Here is a 10,147-nt window from a genome sequence, read left to right on the forward strand (position 1 = left end):
AGAAAAGATACTAATAAACAAAATCAGAAATGAAAGAGGGGAAGTTATCACGGATGCCACAGAAATACAAAGGATCATCCAAGAATACTATGAAGGACTATATGCTACCAAATTCAATAACCTAGAAGAAATGGACAAGTTCTTGGAAACATAGTCTTCCTAGGCTGAATCACAAAGAATTGGAAAATCTAAATAGACCGATCACCAGCAGGGAAATTGAATCAGTCATCCGAAACCTTCCCAAAAGCAAAAGTCTGGGACCAGATGGCTTCACTAGTGAATTCTACCAAAACTTCAAAGAGGATCTAATACCTGTCCTACTCAAACTCTTCCAAAAAACTGAAGGAGAGACAATACTCCCTAACTTATTTTATGAGGCCAACATTACCCTGATACCAAAACCTCGTAAGGATAACACAAAAAAAGAAAACTACAGACCAATATCTGATGAATACAGATACAAAAATCCTAAACAAAATTCTAGCAAATCGAAGGTAACAATGCATTAAAAAGATTATTCGTCATGACCAAGCGGGGTTCATCCCAGGGGCACAAGGATGGTTCAACATATGCAAATCCATCAATGTGATACATCACATAAACAGAATAAAGAACAAAAATAATATGATTATATCAAATGATGCGGAAAAAGCGTTTGACAAGGTACAACATCCATTTATGATTAAAACACTTAATAAAATAGGTATAGAAGGAAAACACCTTAACATAATAAAGGCCATATATGACAAACACTCAGTTAATATCATAACTAATGGTGAAAAACTGAAGCCCTTTGCTCTACATTCAGGAACACGACAGGGCTGTCCCCTATCACCTCCGCTTTTCAACATAGTGTTGGAAGTCCTTGCCAGAGCCATCAGGCAAGAGAAAGAAATAAAAGGCATCCAAATTGGGAATGAAGAAGTTAAATTGTCACTCTTTGCAGAAGACATGATGCTATATATAGAAAACTCCACCAAAAAGCTATTAGGAACAATAAACGAATACAGTAAAGTTGCTGGCTACAAAATCAACGTACAAAAGTCCATTGCATTCCTATATACTAACAATGAAATCTCAGAAAAAGAAAGAAAAAAAACCCAATTCCTTTTGCAATTGCAACAAAAAGAATAAAATACCTAGGGATAAACTTAACCAAGGATGTGAAAGACCTATATGCTGAAAACTATAAGACATTTTTAAAAGAAATTGAAGAAGACACAAAAGAATGGAAAGACATTTGTGTTCATGGATTAGAAGAATCAACACAGTTAAAATGGCAGTATTACCCAAAGGAATATACAGATTTAATGCAATCCCCATCAAAATCACAATGGCATTTTTTAAAGAAATAGAACAAAAAATCATCAGATTTGTATGGAACCACAAAAGACCCCAAATAGCCAGAGCAATACTAAGAAAAAAGAACAATACTGGAGGTATCACAGTCCCTGACTTTAGCTTGTACTACAGGGCAACAATAATCAAAACAGCATGGTATTGGCAGAAAAATTGACACACAGACCAATGGAATGGAATAAAAATCAGAAATAAACCCACATAAATATGGACAGATAATTTTTGACAAAGAAGCAAAAAACATACAATGGAGAAAAGACAGCCTCTTCAATAAATGGTGCTGGGAGAATTGGAAAGCCAGGTGCAAAAGAATGAAACTGGACTGCTATCTGTCACCATGTACCAAAATTAATTCAAAATGGATCAAAGACCTAAGCAGGAGCTGTTGGCCTGCCTATAGGTAGCAATGATGAGAGAAAGGGGGAGAGAGAGAGAGGGAGGGAGGGAGGGAGGGAGGGAGGGAGGGAGGGAGGGAGGGAGGGAGGGAGGGAGGGAGGGAGAGAGAAACTCTAGCCCCAGTGGGAGCTGAAGAGCTGAATTTGAATTTGGGATTGTGTTGGAAGCAGAGGTCAAGGGTTGAGATGGGGTGAGGGTGTTCAGTGAGGGCTTAAGACGTATTTGGAGTGGTGGGGGGCTCAGATCCTCTGCCCTTCCTGCCTTGGGGTCAGCTGTGTTTTGGAGGTGGGTGTGAAAACAGCAATAGGCCAAGAGTTTTGAAGGGAGAAAATTCCTTGCTGGGTACTTTTATTTTCAGAGCCACCAGAGGGCAGCAGAGGTCTAAGTCATAGACCATTTTCTGGCAAGAGAAGTGAAAAAAACCACATTCTAGAAGCCTCCTTGCAGACTGACCATTAAGTTCCTCCCAGCTTTTTCAAGGCGCTTTGAGAAAAAGTTACATAGCTGGGTTTATACTGCAGATGCCTACTGAACTGCATTTAATAAGTTAGGACCTAACACTATGTCCTCTCTTTTCATATGATGTGAAATGCTTCTGCAGTTTTGGTAACATTTATCTTGGGGACATTATCCATCACACTGTATCAACATTTCTTGTACAAAAATCACAGAGCAAGTTCTTTGTGAAACTCAAGGTCAGGAAAAATTTCCTTCTCAACAGTGTAATAGGCTTTTGTCTTTCAACAATATGCCATAGATAGACATAATTTTTAATTGTTAAAATTCTGTTTTCTTAAGTATTAATTTTTTTTTATATTTAACAAGGCTGCAGAAGTCTGTAGCTCTTGCTGGCCCTGTTTTCCATGATCTTTGCCAAATGACTTCAAGTTCATTTGAACTTTGTTTCAATCTTTATACACTAGGCCAGATTTCTAGAGTGGAATTATTGGGCTTAAAGGATTTGCATATTAAAAAATTTAATAATTAAAGCCAAATCGTTTTCCAAAAGATTTTTTAAAAAAATCAATATATACTCCCAATAGCCTATGAGAATTTTGTCTCCCTATTTTCTTTATTTTTTTCCCTATTATCTTTGTCTTCCCAGCAGTTAACACAGTGCCTTGCATGCAACTAAGTATTCAAAAAATGTTTGAATTGGATCAAGGTTACATTTTTAAAAATAAATTTCCATTGTTTTTCCCTCTAGTATGATCCCTGAGAAATCTCAACAGCCCAGTCTGTAGTTTACTCCTCTTGTTTTCTTTGTTTTAAAAAATAATTAAAAATGTTTTTCGGTTACAGTTGACATACAATATTATATTAGTTTCAGGTATACAACGTAGTGATTAGACATTTATATAACTTACGAGGTGATCCCCCCGATTAATCTAGTCCTGTTCTTTCATTCAACAGTTCTTGATGGCGCAGCCATTGGTTCTGGACACTGGAGGCATAGAGATGAACTAGACACACTTCCTTCCCTTACTTTCCCCTTCTTACCCACAGTTAGGATTTTGCACTCTGTTGATTGACACTTTTCTTTCACACTCTTTATTTTAAATAACCACTCCCTCCCCTTTTCAAATATTTCCCTTTGTGATGCTTTTTGAGTATATTTTTCCCAACATTCAAATGAGGTTGTTCAGGCAAGGATGAAGAGCTGATGGGTACACTGAGGCTCAGCGAGGCAAAGAACCCTTCCTAAGGTCACATGCAACCATGCCTAGTCTTTGGGGGCTGCTGGACAGGGTTTGAGAACTAGGAACTGGGTCTTGGTATTAATAACTCCATTATTCTGCAAGGAACTGCCACACTGGTAATTCCCAAAAGGGAGAAGATCTCCAGCAGGGTATCTGAACCCTGGTGAGAGGAGAGTGGCTGGTATGGAGGACACCCCGACCCCTGTCTCCATCTTCCTTCTGGAGAGAAGTGCTGGGTATGGCCTCCGGTCTTGGGCAGTATGATTCTGAGGCTGAGGCAGGATCCTGCAGGGCCATGCGGTCTGCAGTACCCAGTCCATTTCTTATTAGAGGGAAGATGGGATTACGCCCATGGGGTCTGTGGGCTCTGTGGGCCTGTGTCTTCCATTGCCCCACTGACTGGGTGTGCCAAGGGACCCAGAAATACTGCTGTGGCCATTTTTATCATTGACAATCTCTGTCTTTGTATGTAATGTGTTCCTTTTTCCCCTCCAGCTGCTTGCCAGATCCTTTTAAAAATCTTTTATTTTCAGCAATTTAAATATGGCATGTGTCATGCCGGGTGGCAGGCGGGGTCTCTGGTCCCGCTCCCCACATAGGAGCGCAGGATATGGTGAGGCCAAAAAGGAACACCCACAGAGCCATAGATAGGGGAGTCATACCAGTATAGTCTCGCTGGCGGTTGGTTGGAGACCGCAGGAAGCAGGAGCCACACTATCCGCAACCTGCTGTCCACTTCTCTCTGCCAAACAACCTCACTTGCTAGCTGCAACCTGAGCTTGCTAGCTCAGCCACCATCTTCTTGCTAGCCCCCATTTTCCTGCTAGCGTAGCCACAGCCGTTATATTAGTGGCCAATGGCTCACTGGTTACAGCTGATGGCCAACTAGCCACAGCTGATGGCCATCCAATCACAGTTGATGGCTGTTTACTACCTGAGCCAGCACCTTTCCATGTGAGGGCGAAAGCCTGGAAACTGCACTCCTGGCTCTGTCCCCATAGCACACCTACTAATTTTCTTAGTAATTGTACTACTTGAGGTTCACTGAATTTCCTGAACACGTGGGTTGCTGTTTTTGACCAAATTGGTCAAAACACTCTGGCCAGTATGTTTTCAGATGTGTTCTTCACCCCACTCTCTTTCCCCTCTCCTGATAGGACTACTATTTGCATATACTTGGTCTGCGTGATCCTGTCTATAGGTCATCGAAAATGGTGCCTTTCAAAACATTTTTTCCCCTCTTGATTTCTATTGAGCTATACTCAGTTTCATTAATCATTTCTTCTGCTGTATCAAATTTGCTGTTATTTTATCCAATAAATTCCAAGTATTACGTTTTCAGTCCTAGAATTTCCCTTTGTCTCCTTTTTTACATTTTCCAAACATTGCCTGGAATCCCGCAACTCTTCATTTATTACAGCCGTCTTTTTCATAGACTTTTCAACATATTTATCATAATTTAAGTTTTATTTGTTCATTTCAACATATAAATAACTTGTGTATCTATATCTACTGATATATCTGATAATTTTTTCTTGACTGTGGGTCACATTTTCCTGTGCTTTGAATATAAGTTTTGATGATATAATAGGCATTGCAGGTGGCACATTGTAGAGACTTGGGATTATATCATCTTCCTCCGAAGCGTGTTGTATTTTCTTCTTAGCAGGCAGTTCAACTACTGCTGGATCACCTTGAATTTCTGAAGACTTGGTTTTATGCTTTGTTAGGACAGATCTCTGTATTTGAATAATTTCCGAGTTCTGGGATGGCTGCTTTAGCCCTGAAACATTGTCTTTCTTCCTAAGTCACAGTTCTTCCAGGCTTTCAACTTAAAGCCAAGGTGTTTATCAAGTCCCTTTCAGATGTCAGGGTTCAGACTTGAAACGCCACCTCTGATGGGCAGCAGTGGAAATCTCTGCTCAGTTTTCCAGCCTTCCCGCTGTTGCTTATCTTGAACCCTTGGAATCTCACCTGCACAGAAGAGATTGAGGATTTGAGAGGAGTTTATAAAAAAGATTTTGGAGATTTCCCCTTTGTGGTTCTCTCCTCTCAGGATTTCCTGTCATTATGCTGCTGTTTTGGTAGTCTGTCCTGAATACTGTCCCCTGACTGCTCAGGACACAGGGCTGTGTCTTTCCGCTTGATCTTTGCCACATGAAAGTTGAATGTGAGATTGTCCTCAGAGGAAAAGTCATATAAAATGGATTTCTTCCAGTATGGTTCTTTTCTGTCAGGGATTAAATCCTATCCAGTTTCTGCTGAAGTTTGGTCACTCTCCAGTGCCTTAAAACAGTGTTTTTGTTGTTGTTGTTGTTGTTGTTGTTTGTTTTTTGTTTTTACATTTTATCAAGATATGATAATTGTTATCTGTTCGTTTGAATAGTTAGTTTGGTTATTAGCTGTTCTGCAGTTATCAGAACTGGAATTCCTGAATGGTCTCTTAAAAACATTACTCTCCTTTTCTAAACCTTCCATTCGTATCCATCACAGTTGGAATAAGTTCAGACTTCTTTCTCTGACATGCAAAGTCCTACATGACCTAGACCCTAGTAACCTTTCTATCTTCTCTGTGTCCCCCAGCTCTGTGGGGGCACATTCTAGTCTTTGAATATGTTCTGCTCTATCCTGCCTCAAGTTTGCACATATTGTTCCCTCCGTTGGGAATACCCATCTCCCTGTGCCTAATTATGCTTCAGATGTCAGCTCAAATATCACTTCCTCTGGAAAGTATTTGCTGAATCTATGGACAGATTAAGTTCTCCTCCACCTGCTAGTAACACCCTATACCTTTCTTGTAAAGCATGTATCACAGATTGTCATCAAATGCCTGAGTGGTTATTAGATTGTCTGTCTCCTCTCCAGACTGTCAATTCCATGAGGAGAGAGTATAGCCCTCTTCGTTCATTATCTTATTCCATGCCCCATATGGTATCTTGCTTACAATTGGTGCTAATGAAGGAGTAGGAAAGATTGCATCATGCATGGAAGAAAGTTCCCATCTGAGAGTCAAGATACTAAGACATAAACGATACTATGGAACATATTTCAAGTCATCTCACATTTCAATCTATCTCGCATGGATTAGATGATCTTTTAGGTCACTTTCCCCTTTCAAAATCCATGAGACTCATAAAAAGATGAGTGAAATTGAGACACCATGGGAAACAGTAATAATATGGGACACACGTGGGGGACTTGGATGTTGGGTGGAATGAAGATTTTAATCGCAGATGCTTATGTCCTGGGTCAAGGGCCTGAAAAATATACATGATGCTTGAGGATAATTCTTCTGGCAGCAGATAGAATTAAAGAGGTTTTGAAGTGGTCAGATCATGAATGAGGCTGATGAGGAGACCCTGGCAGAACGGGACTGGTGTCAGGATGCTGAATATGGAAATGACATGGAGGGAGTGATCTATCAGATCCAGTGAAGGCCAGACTTAGGAAGTATTAGAGGTGTTTTCCTGATCTGTTTATTCCCCTGTAGGAGATGGAAGGGGAGTGTTGGGTGAGGAAGATCAGAGCATGATGAGCATGGGGTTTCCCCTTCTTTACCTCTTCTTTCCGGTCCTGCTCTGCACCCACGCATGAGGGCAAAATGCATTGAGTGTCTCTTGAATGATGGCCAAACTTGCGCCACTTTCCAAGATCTGCTCCACCGAATCCTTTCTCTTTGGGGCTCTTGGAACCAGAAACGAAATCATTTGTAATTTTTCTGTCATATATAATGCAATTTTCCCCTTTTCAGTTGCTATAGTGATAAGATACAAGTCAGGGAAGAGACCAGTTAGGACCATAATCTTTTCATGCTGTTTTTACTGTGTATCCCAAGACCTTGTTTTATCTTCTCATCTTCACCCCCCTTCCATTGGTGATCACACCCTCAAAATATTTCACTTGAAGTTAATGTGAAACTCATTTGAGTTTCTAGATTTATGTCCTGTGTTACTTCTTTTATGTAGAAGTGTTTTGTAAAAGGGTATGTAGTTCTGTGGGAAAGCCTGAAAATGTCACATGGCTCTGTGCCTTTTCACTGATCTTTGTGGGAACTTGTGAGTATCTTCCTTGAGCACCACAGACAGCACACATGTACCTTTATCTTAGAGGCAGATTTAGGACTGAGAAGGAAACAGGCAATTATTCAAACATTCAGAAGAACTCTGAAAACCTGAGGCTAAATAGATTTTGGGGAGTCATAGTCTTCAATTTTTGTCTCCAAAGAGTATTTTACTTATAATCATTCTTTGGAATACTAGAGTATAGTTCTGGAAGACTTTTCAAAGACGTTATACTTGAAATTTGTTTATGAGGCTTGACAATTAAGTTCGCGAACTAATCCTAGAAAAAGTGCTACATACCTCATTGCTGAATATCACTAAGGTCACCTTCGAAGCAGACCCCTTGGAAAGCTATGCACCAATGCCAGTGCCTAGTCCACCCTTCAAAGCAATTTTGGAACTCTTTTTCTGGAATGGCCATCAGAGCTGTCACATATTACCCTTGATGTCCTGAATATCATCAAAATGTCTTCCTTTCAATATTTCCTTTATCTTTGGGTAAAGAAAGAAGTCATTGAAGGGCCAGATCAGGTGAGTAGGGAGGGTGTTCCAATACAGTTATTAGTTTACTGGCTCAAAACTCCCTCACAGACAGTGCCGTGTGAGCTGGGGCATTGTTGTGATGCAAGAGCCTTGAATTGTTGGTGAAAAGTTCAGGTCATTTTCGTCTAACTTTCTCGCACAGCCTTTTCAGCACTTGCAAATAGTAAACTTGGTTAACTGTTTATCTAGTTGGTACAAATTCATAATGAATAATCCCTCTGATATCAAAAAAAGCTTAGCAACATCATTGCAACAAGTTCATGAACTTAATTATCAAACCTCGTATATGACACAGTGTTTCACAATAGTCAGAGGGAAGAAAATCTTCAGAATCCACAAATGGACACCAGGTAGGTTATATCTATGATGTCAGCCCTAGAACAAAGTTTTATATGGACTCAGAATGGTCCATATAGGGGGATAGTGGACTTGGACTAAATACCCAGAAGCTATCTTCTTGTTTCATTTGTCCTTTTTTTTTTTTTTTTTTTTGTTATAGAGTAATTCTTAGGTGAGGGGCTAGGGTGACATCTCTAACCTATGCTTTCTACTAGTTCTCAAGATTTTTCCAAGGCTTTGCCCATAGTCCAGGGGTTGCCATTGTTGGGATTGAGCTAGAATGCCCTTAGAATACCGGCCCAGGCTGCTCAAATAACTAGGCTCATTTGTGAGGCCCAGTCCTTGATGAGAATATGAACAGAGCAGTCAGGAGAAAGGGGAATGGTCCTCCATACTCTGACTGCAGAGGTTCATCTTGGCTCAAGACTTGCAGCTCCCAACTCTAAAGTCACAGTTTCTATATTGCTGGTACTTGGGACATCAGGGACATTTTCCTAGAATAGGAGCATTGTTGGGGGTTGAATGCTCATTGATTTGAGGCAGATGAAATAATTTAAGCATGGTTATTTTAGTGCCACTGACATGGAAATCCAATGGGTTCAGTGACAAAATACAGGAACAAATTAAATTTTGGCAGGTCATGCCAATGAGATATCAACAATGATTGCCTTTATACAGACTGACTCATTACATGGGTAGGTTGGTGCTTTCAGAGAGGTCATTTGCAGTTTATGTTGGAAGAATCTGGAATGGGAGAGATGAATGTCTTTAGACCAGGGCTGACATACAGGAATTTTTCAGTTGAAATTTCATATATGTAATCAGCATGAAAGGCAAATCTGGGCAAAGAAATGAGCAAGAATCCTAAATTAAAAAAACACACACATTCAGACACAGTCCAGTTTATTTACTCCGAATAATTTTGGTATAATTTTTCATAAAGAATATTCCTGCTTTGTTTCTTCCTTCTGTCATATTAAGCCTTTTCATCACTATCATCTTTGAACCTGTGAGTAATAAATAAATTTAGTGATTGTTATAGTCATGGGTAGACTCAATGGGTCCTTTACATCTCAGCAGAACTTCATGGCTGTTTTTAATGCTAATAGCCCTCCTGATCCGTACATCTACCCACAAGATATTAGTGAGCGAATATAGTGCTAGACTCTGAGGATATGCATATTAATAACGTGATATCTTGTGCTCAAGGCTCTGGTTTTGCCACTCACTATTCATGCTGTACTGTGATGCTTATCTTCCCTGCTCTCCTGACACCCTCGCAGCTTCTCTTTTAATGCCACAATGAGGGATTGGATTGGATCTCCAAGGCCTGAGGACACCATGGTAGTACTGAAGTGCTGGGTGGAGAGCAAGGGCATCTGAATCCATGTCCTTCTTCTGAGTAAACGTGGCAAGTCATTCATCTCTCTGGGCTTTGGTTTTCACAATTTCAAAAGAGTTTTGTTGGATTCAGTGACCTGAGACATTGAAATCTGTGCCTGTGACTGACTGTCCCCAACTTAAGGATGATTTCTGGTCTCCTTACTCAACCCCGACCTCTCACTTGCTTTTTCCTGAAAAAAAAAAAAAGAATCCCTGGCCCCTAATATTTGGTGTCATTTGAGGTGGGGTGAGGAGCTGAGAGACTTACTTTTTAGGAAGACAATATTTTTCACAGAGATATTTGTGTTTAAAGTTGTTTCTGTTGCCTGAACAGCCAGAGAATATGAAGGGTTCACACAAAAATGT

The sequence above is a fragment of the Rhinolophus sinicus genome, linkage group LG13 (genome assembly GCF_036562045.2).
Source record: "Rhinolophus sinicus isolate RSC01 linkage group LG13, ASM3656204v1, whole genome shotgun sequence".
NCBI classification, from domain to species: Eukaryota; Metazoa; Chordata; class Mammalia; order Chiroptera; family Rhinolophidae; genus Rhinolophus; species Rhinolophus sinicus.